Raw genomic sequence first — 8,770 nt, 5'->3', positions numbered from 1 at the left:
CAAAAGCTAGAATCAAGATTGCCAGGAGAAATATCAATAACCTCAGATACTCAGATGACACCACCCTTATGGCAGAAAGCAAAGAGGAACTAAAGAGCCTCTTGATGAAAGTGAAAGAGGAGAGTGAAAAAGTTGGCTTAAAACTCAACAGTCAGAAAACTAAGATCATGGCATCTTGTCCCACCACTTCATGGCAAATAGATGGGAAAACAATGGAAACAGTGGCTGACTTTATTTTTGGGGGCTCCAAAATCACTGCAGATGGTGACTGCAGCCATGAAATTAAAAGATGCTTACTCCTTGGAAGGAAAGTTATGACCAACCTAGATAGCATATTCAAAAGCAGAGACATTACTTTACCAACAAAAGTTCATCCAGTCGAAGCCATTTTTTTCCAGTAGTCATGTATGGATGTGAGAGTTGGACTATAAAGAAAGCTGAGTGCTGAAGAATTGATGCTTTTGATCTGTGGTGTTGCAGAAGACTCTTGTGAGTCCCTTGGACTGCAAAGAGATCCAACCAGTCAATCCTAAAGGAAATCAGTCCTGAATATTCATTGGAAGGACTAATGCTAAAGCTGAAACTCCAAAACTTTGGCCACCTGATGTGAAGAACCATCTCACTGGATAAGACCCTGATGCTGGGAAAGATTGAAGGTGGGAGGAGAAGGGGACAACAGAGGATGAGATGGTTGGATGGCATCACTGACTCAATGGACATGAGTTGAGTAGGCTCTGGGAGCTGGTGATGGACAGTGAAGCCTGGCGAGCTGCAGTCCATGGGTTCACAAAGAGATGGACACAACTGAGAGACTGAACTGAACTGTCGTAACTACAGGATGTTGAAGTATGTTCTCATTCTTCTTAGTGTTTAGCTGAGTTGTCCTGAGAAGATTTCTTGTCTATCTAAGTTTCTTAGTAACTTGACTAAAATTGTGTAAATTAGAATAATTATACAAGCAAAGATCTGCTTTTCCTGCAACCTAAAGGAGCCAAAATAACATAACCTACTGTATAGAAAATAGCTATTCTATGTACATATGTATATATGACATTGACCTAACAGTAGCCAATTAAATAGGTTGGATTGGAAATAAGCAGATAGATAAGCAAGTTTGAATCTTTTATGAAAAACTAGAATTATAAAGAAAGGCAAATAGTTCAAGTTTAAAAGTGATAAATGTCTTAACGTCTTCAAAAATACTGATGAACCTCTTATTAGGAATAATGTACCTCTTTAGTCCATCTTTTGTTTAAAAGTGAGACAGACTATCCTAAGAGACTCATACTTTAACTTATTCTTCTATTTTCCTTGTTCTGCAACATAGGAAGAATTAAAGTACTTTAAAAGAAAAAGCTAACAATCCAACTCAACCCTAAAGCAATCTTCTTTCTGTAATAAGGGTGTATTCATATTCTCTAGTCTAACTTCTAAGGATAGGCTTGGCGATGGAGGTTCTTGACCTAACCTGCTGGTTATCTTGTCATCTTCCAGAATCAATGACTGGAGCATTGTAAAATAGAAATCCTGCAAAGTGCTCAGATCTCATGATGCATGAAGATAGAATGTCCCTGGTTACACAATGGCACCTGCCATGATGATCCTTCCTCACAAGAACACAGTTGCCATGCCCTCACTAGGAACTCCACACAAAGCCCCACAACCTCAGTCCTTCCGGGTCACTGAGGAATCTTGTGACCACATAGAAAGAGCCCACATGCTTAAAACTCCAAATCTATTATCCTTTCCCTATTTCTACTATTTGAAAGCTTTTATCCAGTTCCCACCTTTTATTTCAATAATAGATCTTTACTGACAGTCAAACAATATTGATAATTTATCAGAAAAAATTGATCAAAATGTGTTTACCAATGACCTCTGCTTCTGTGATTGAAAAAAAAAATGGTGTAAGATTTACCACTTGCCTTAAACAATCAGAAAATCAGGAAAAAAAAAATATTTTTAGGCATCAAAACATAGGTAGCACACAACTGTGAATCCTAAGAGGAAAAAATATTTGAGGTAGTCTGCATGATTGCACAAGATTACTTTCTGGAAGCAATTTCCAGGCTACTATTCAAGGAAGGGAAACTCACCTAGAGCTCAGTCATTTTGGTGAGTGGAAGATGTGGAGATTAGAGTTCAGGAAGACAGAAGTGGCTACAATTTGCAAGGATGCATAATTGGAGATGTTTGCTGGGAGATATACAGAGATCTGAAGAAATGTCCCCTAGAGTCCTTGACTGAGTACCTTTCTGAAAGTACATGGGAGAAAATTACCATAATCTGGGGGAAGAACAACTAGAAAGCTGTAGTCAGAACAACGTCCAAGATCAAATGAGAATTAGGATAATCTACACTACCCGCAGTGAAAGGACTCCAAAAACATGGGATGTTAGAGAATACTCAGCATGAACTGCTCTACTAATGGAAATAAATTAGCACTACACCAAAGTCTTCATTGGTGGCTCAGACAGTAAAGAATCCACCTGCAATGTGGGAGATCTGGATTTGATCCCTGGGTCGAGAAGATGCCCTGAAGAAGGGAATGACAACCCACTCCAGTATGCTTGCCTGGAGAATCCTCATGGACAGAGGAGCCTAGCAGGTTACAGTTCTTGGGGTCACAAAGAGTCAGACACAAATGAGTAACTAAGCATGCACACACACCAAAGGCTACCCTAAACCTGTTTTCAAATACTTGAGGTCAAATCTTACGAAGATTGAACTGGTAATGTACAGAATGACAAATATAACCAGCACTTAGGTATTTAGTCACTCAGTCGTACCCAGCTCTGCAACACCATGGACTATCGCCCACAAGGCTCCTCTGTTCATGGGATTCTCCATGAAGAATACTGGAGTGTGTAGCCACTCCCTTCTCTAGGGTATCTTCCCAACCCTGGGATTGAACCTGGGTCTCCTTCATTGTGGGCAGATTCTTTACCATCTGAGACACCAGGCAAGCCATAACCAACACTGTTGCACATTAGATATAAAATTGTTAAAAGGTAAATCCTAAAAGTTCTATAACAAGATTTTTTTTTTTTTTATTTTGTATCTATATGAGATGATGGATGTTCATTAAATTTTGTGATAATCATTTCCTGAAGTATGTAAGCCAGATCAGTATGCTATATACCTTAAACTTACACCCTGCTGTATGTTGATTATATTTCAAAAATAAAAAATGGAAGAAAAAATAAAGATGAAATAAACATTCTTTCATACAAACAAAAGCTGATATAATTTATTGCCACCTGACCTGCATTACAAGAAATGATAAACAAGATTTTTCAAGCAGAACAAAACTATATCAGGATCATATTTAGTTCTACACGATGGAATGAACATCACCAGTATATGGTAAAATGGAATTAGCCATAAAAGAGTTTTATCTCATTTTCTAATCTCTTTCAGTTCAGTTCAGTCATTCAGTCATGTCCAACTCTTTGCAACCCCATGGACTGCAGCACACCAGGCTTCCCTGTCCATCACCAACTCCTGAAGCTTGCTCAAGTTCATGTCCATTGAGTCAATTTACAATTTAAAGCAAATATAACAATGCAATGTGTAGGTATATCACAAGTGAAAGTAAAGTGAATGACAAAAAAGTCAAAGAGAAGGAAATTATAGCATTCTAAGATTTGAACACAATACAGAAAGTGATTTGATATTACTTAAAGATAGACTATGACAAGTTAAAACTATATATTACAAATCTAGAGCAACCACTAAAAAATAAATTAGTTACAGATAACAACCCACAGTGGACATAAAATGAAATTAATTTTAAAAATTCAGTGATCTGAAAGAAACAAAAAAGGGAGAAACAGAATAAATAACAGATATAAAAAATAAAAATGAAGTAACAAGATGGTAGATTTAAACCCAACTTCCCAACTATATTGATAACAACATTAAATGGAAATGCAGTACATGTTGCAATTAAAAGGCAGAAATTATAAGAATGGATAAAAAACCAAGACCAAACTGTACACTAACTATAAAAAAGTGGCCTTATATAAAGAGATATAGCTTAAAAGAATGAAAAGCTGTACTGTAAAATGTTAATGGAAAGAAAGTTTGAAATGCTATACTAATATAGACAATGTAGACTTCAGAATCGGTAATATTACCAGAAACAAGGAACTTATGAAGTCAGTTCATAATAAGGGCACAATTTTTCTAGATGTGTATTCACATAAAAACAGGACAACAAAATATAGAAGACAAAAACTTACAGGACTAAAAGAATAGACAAAATCACAATTATTATTGGATATTCCAACACTTCTCTTTCAGTAATTGATAGAATAACAAGTCAAACACAACGGACTCTAGGTGGCTCTGTGGTAAAGAATCCACCTGTCAATCTGGGAGATGCAGGTTATATTCCTGGGTTGGAAAGACCCCTAGGAGAAGGAGATGGCACCTCATTCCAGAATTCTGCAGCCAGAATTAATTCTGAAATTAAAAGATGCTTGCTCTTTGGAAGAAAAGTTCTGACAAACTTAGTGTATTAAAAAGCAGAGATATCACTTTGTTGACAAAGGTTCATATAGTCAAAGTTATGGTTTTTCCAGTAGTCATGTACAGATGTGAGAGTTGGACCATAAAGAAGGCTGAGCCCTGAAGAATTGATGTTTTCTAATTTTGGTACAGGAAAAGACTCTTGAGAATCCTTTGGACTACAAGGAGATCAAACCAACTAGTCCTAAAGGAAATCAACCCTGAATGTTCATTGGAAGGACTGATGCTGAAGCTCCAATACTTTGACCTCCTGATGTGAAGAGCCAACTCATTGGAAAAGACCCTGATGCTGGGAAAGATTGAGGGCAGGAGGAGAAGGGGTTGACAGAGGATGAGGTGGTTGGATAGTGTCACTGACTCAATGGACATGAGTTTGTGCAAAGCCTAGGAAATAGTGAAGGAAAGGGAAGCCAGGCACGCTAAAGTCCATGGGGTCACAAAGAATCTTAAGAGTCACTTAGTGACTAAACAAAATGACAAGAACATAAAGTCAAATGCAGAGAGATAAAGATATAGAACACTGGAATAGTATCAACAACTGTGACCTAATTGGTCTTAATAGAGTGCACAATAGCAGTAAGTGTTCCTATTATTCTTCTATGTATACATGGAACATTCACGGGATAAACTATATTTTGAGCCATAAAATGTGTATCAGTATGTTTAAGAAAATTAAAATCATACGTTCTCTGATGGTAGAATGAAATAGAACTGATTAACAAAGAACTATTTAGAAAATCCCCAAGTGTTTGAAAACAAAAAATACACTTCTAAATAACATATGGGTGAAAGAAGAAATCAAAAGGAAAATCAGAATATATTTTGAAAGATTTGTAAATGAAAGTGAAATATATTAGATAAAGTTATATAAAAGAAAAAATCTCAAACCAATTACATAATTTTTTATCTTTAGAAACAAGGCAAAGAAGAAATCATTAAACCCAAAATTGCAGGAGAGCAAAAATTTAAAAGATGAGAGTAGAAATAAGTGGAATTGAAAAAACAGTGATAGATAAAATCAAAGATTTACAAGCTGATTGTTTGAAGAGATCAATAATATTGATGCCTCTCAAGTCTTGAACTGTCCAGTATGGTTAGAGCCAGCCATTTGGGGTTATTGGGTGATTAAAATGTGGTCAATATGAAATAAAATATGCTGTAAAGTAAAATAAGTACATACAGACTTTTAAAAACTTCTGGAAAAATAATAGAAGAAAATCTTTACCACTTCAGGTAAACAAAGGTATCTTAGGGCACAGAAAGTCAAACCAAACAGAAACAAAAAATAATAAAATAATATTACCAAGCATTTTTAAAGTATGCTTTTCAGAAAAGATCACTAAGGAAATGCAAAGGTAAACTGCAGACTAGGAGAAATATCTGCAAACTGTAGCTGATAAAACAGTTGAATTCAAATTATATAAAGGACTCTGACAATTATTAGAACACAATAAAATACAACACAATTTCTAAATTGTGTTGAAGCTATTTCACTAAAAAATGATATGGAAATTCCTATCAGTATGTTAAAAGATACTTAATATAATTAGTGAACAGGAAAATAGATAAAACTGCAGTGTGATACCTAGTCACACAAGAGGTCAAATTGACTGAAAAGAAGTACGAGGCAGGATGAGGCAACTGAAACACTTATACATCCTTGATGGAAACACAAAAGACTGCAAACACTGTGAGAAACAATTTGCCAATTTTTTTTTTTTTATCAAGTTAGGCATATACTTATCAATGCGATCACTAACCCCCACCATTCCAGATTTGTCCAAAATAAATTACACGTGCATAACAAAGACTTGTGCATGAATATAAAGTAACAGCTGTCCTCCCCCAAAATTCCCAGGAACAAGTCTGTAGTTGAACGAGTTGGGCTGATTACTCACTATAGTGAGTGAGAACACACGCAGTGGAGAACCATAGGGGATCTCGGTGGGAAGATATTGGAGAGGGACAATTATAGGATTTTGATCCTAGTTGGGTGATTTGAGGGGGTGACCTAACGAAGTAGGGGCTGACTCTAGACTGAGACTGTCAGAAAGTAAAGTCAGTTCTATGATTGGGTATCTGAATAATAAATCTATAGGGAGGCAGATGAACATATAGCTCTAATTAGTAAAGAATTAGTAGTCGACTAATGGGGGGAGGAGCTAAGATGGCGGAGGAATAGGACAGGGAGAACACTTTCTCCCCAACAAATTAATCAAAAGAACATTTAAACGCCGAGTAAATTCCACAAAACAACTTCTGAATGCCGGCAGAGGACATCAGGCACCCAGAAAAGCAACCCATTGTCTTCAAAAGGAGGTAGGAAAAAATATAAAAAACCAAAAAAGAGACAAAAGAGGGAGGGATGGAGCTCCATCCTGGGAAGGGAGTCTTAAAAAGAGAGAAGTTTCCAAACACCAGGAAACATTCTCACTGCCGAGTCTGTGCCGAGCCTTGGAAGCACAGAGGGCAACATAACAGGGAGGAAAAATAAATAAACAATTAAAACCCACAGATTACGAGCCCTACAGTAACTCCCCCAGCGGAGAAGCAGCGCAGATGCCTGCATCCGCCATTAGCAAGCGGGGTCTGAGCAGGGAGGCGCAGTGCGGGCTGCATCGCTTAGAGTAAGGATCTGGCCTGAATACCCCGAGCGCTACCTGAGCAAAATAATTTGGGCTAGCAAACCAGACTGTTGGATATCTACCATGCGAAAAGCCAGCCCTAACCTAAGACACCGCCAGGCTCGTGCATGGAACAAAGGACTGAACAGAGATAGCCGGCTGCAGACCATCCCCCTCCAGTGACAGGCAGCCAGAGCCGGAAGCGGGCAATCGCAGCCCCAGAGAGACATTATCTATAAAACTGTAAGCAGGCTTCTTTACTAACTAAGACTTCTTGGGGGTCTGGACGGTCAACATCCACCTGAGAAGGTGCGCCGGTTGTACACCTAGATAACTGAGCAGCAGGGAGGCGATAAGTCACAGCAACTGCGCTCGCCAAACACCTCATCACTGAAAGACAAGTATATGTCTTGTCTTTCTTGTCTGAGCTGCTCCGACCTGGGAAGGGCACAAAACGCAGGCCCAACTGAGTCTGCGCCTCTGAGGACTACCGGAGTGCCTGAACCTGAGCGGCTTAGACCTGGGAGGTGCAAGCAGCCCAGGGCGGGCCGCGGATGGTTCCCTGCGGAGCAACCTACAGCCTGAGAAGTGTGGGCAGGGAGGCTACACGCGCCGTGAGCAGGGGCAGGTCCAGTGTGGCTGAGGCACTGCGAGCACATGCCAGTGTTATTTGTTTGCAGCGTCCCTCCCTCTCCACAGCATGACTGAACAAGTGAGCCTTAAAAAAAAAAAAAAAAAGTGTCCACCATCGCCCCCTTTGTATCAGGGCGGAAATCAGACACTGAAGAGACCAGCAAACAGAAGAAGCTATAACAGAGGGAACCTCCTTGGAAGCAACAGGAAATAGATTAAAACCCCATGGTTAGTACCGACTACATAGGAAGGGGCCTATAGATCTTGAGAAATATAAGCCGGAACAAGGAACTAGCTGAAAATGAACTGAACCCACAATATCCACAACAATATCAGAGAAAGTCCTATATACATTTTTACTATTTTTACGAACATTCTTTGTTTCTTTTTGTTTAATTAAAAAAAAAATTTTAAGTCCTCTATTACTCCTTTAATTTTCACTTTTATAACCTACTATTACTTTGCAAAAAAAAAAAAAGATCCTTTTTTTTAAAAAAGCAAACTTCATATATATATTTTTTATAACTTTTGTGACCTTGTTTTTTTATTTTTTATTCTTTTCTTTAACATTGTATTTTTGAAATTCCAAATTCTGCTCTAGATTTTTAATTTTAGCTTTTTGGTATTTGTTATCAATTTTGTACCTATATTATTTTTTTTAACATTGTATTTTTGAAATTCCAAATTCTGCTCTAGATTTTTAATTTTAGCGTTTTGGTATTTGTTATCAATTTTGTACCTATATTATTTTTTATAACTTTTGTGACTTTTTTTTTCTCTCTTTCTTTCTCTTCATCTTTTCTTTAACATTGTATTCCTGAAATTCCAAACTATACTCTAGATTTTTAATTTTTGCTTTTTGGTATTTGTTATCAATTTTGTACCTATATCTTCTTTATAATTTTTGTGACTTTGTTTTTTTTTTCTTTTCCTTCTTCTTTTCTTTAACATTGTATTTTTGAAATTCCAAACTCTACTCT

The sequence above is a fragment of the Bos taurus genome, chromosome 16 (genome assembly GCF_002263795.3).
Source record: "Bos taurus isolate L1 Dominette 01449 registration number 42190680 breed Hereford chromosome 16, ARS-UCD2.0, whole genome shotgun sequence".
NCBI lineage: Eukaryota > Metazoa > Chordata > Mammalia > Artiodactyla > Bovidae > Bos > Bos taurus.
Note: the sequence above shows the minus strand (reverse complement) of the source record.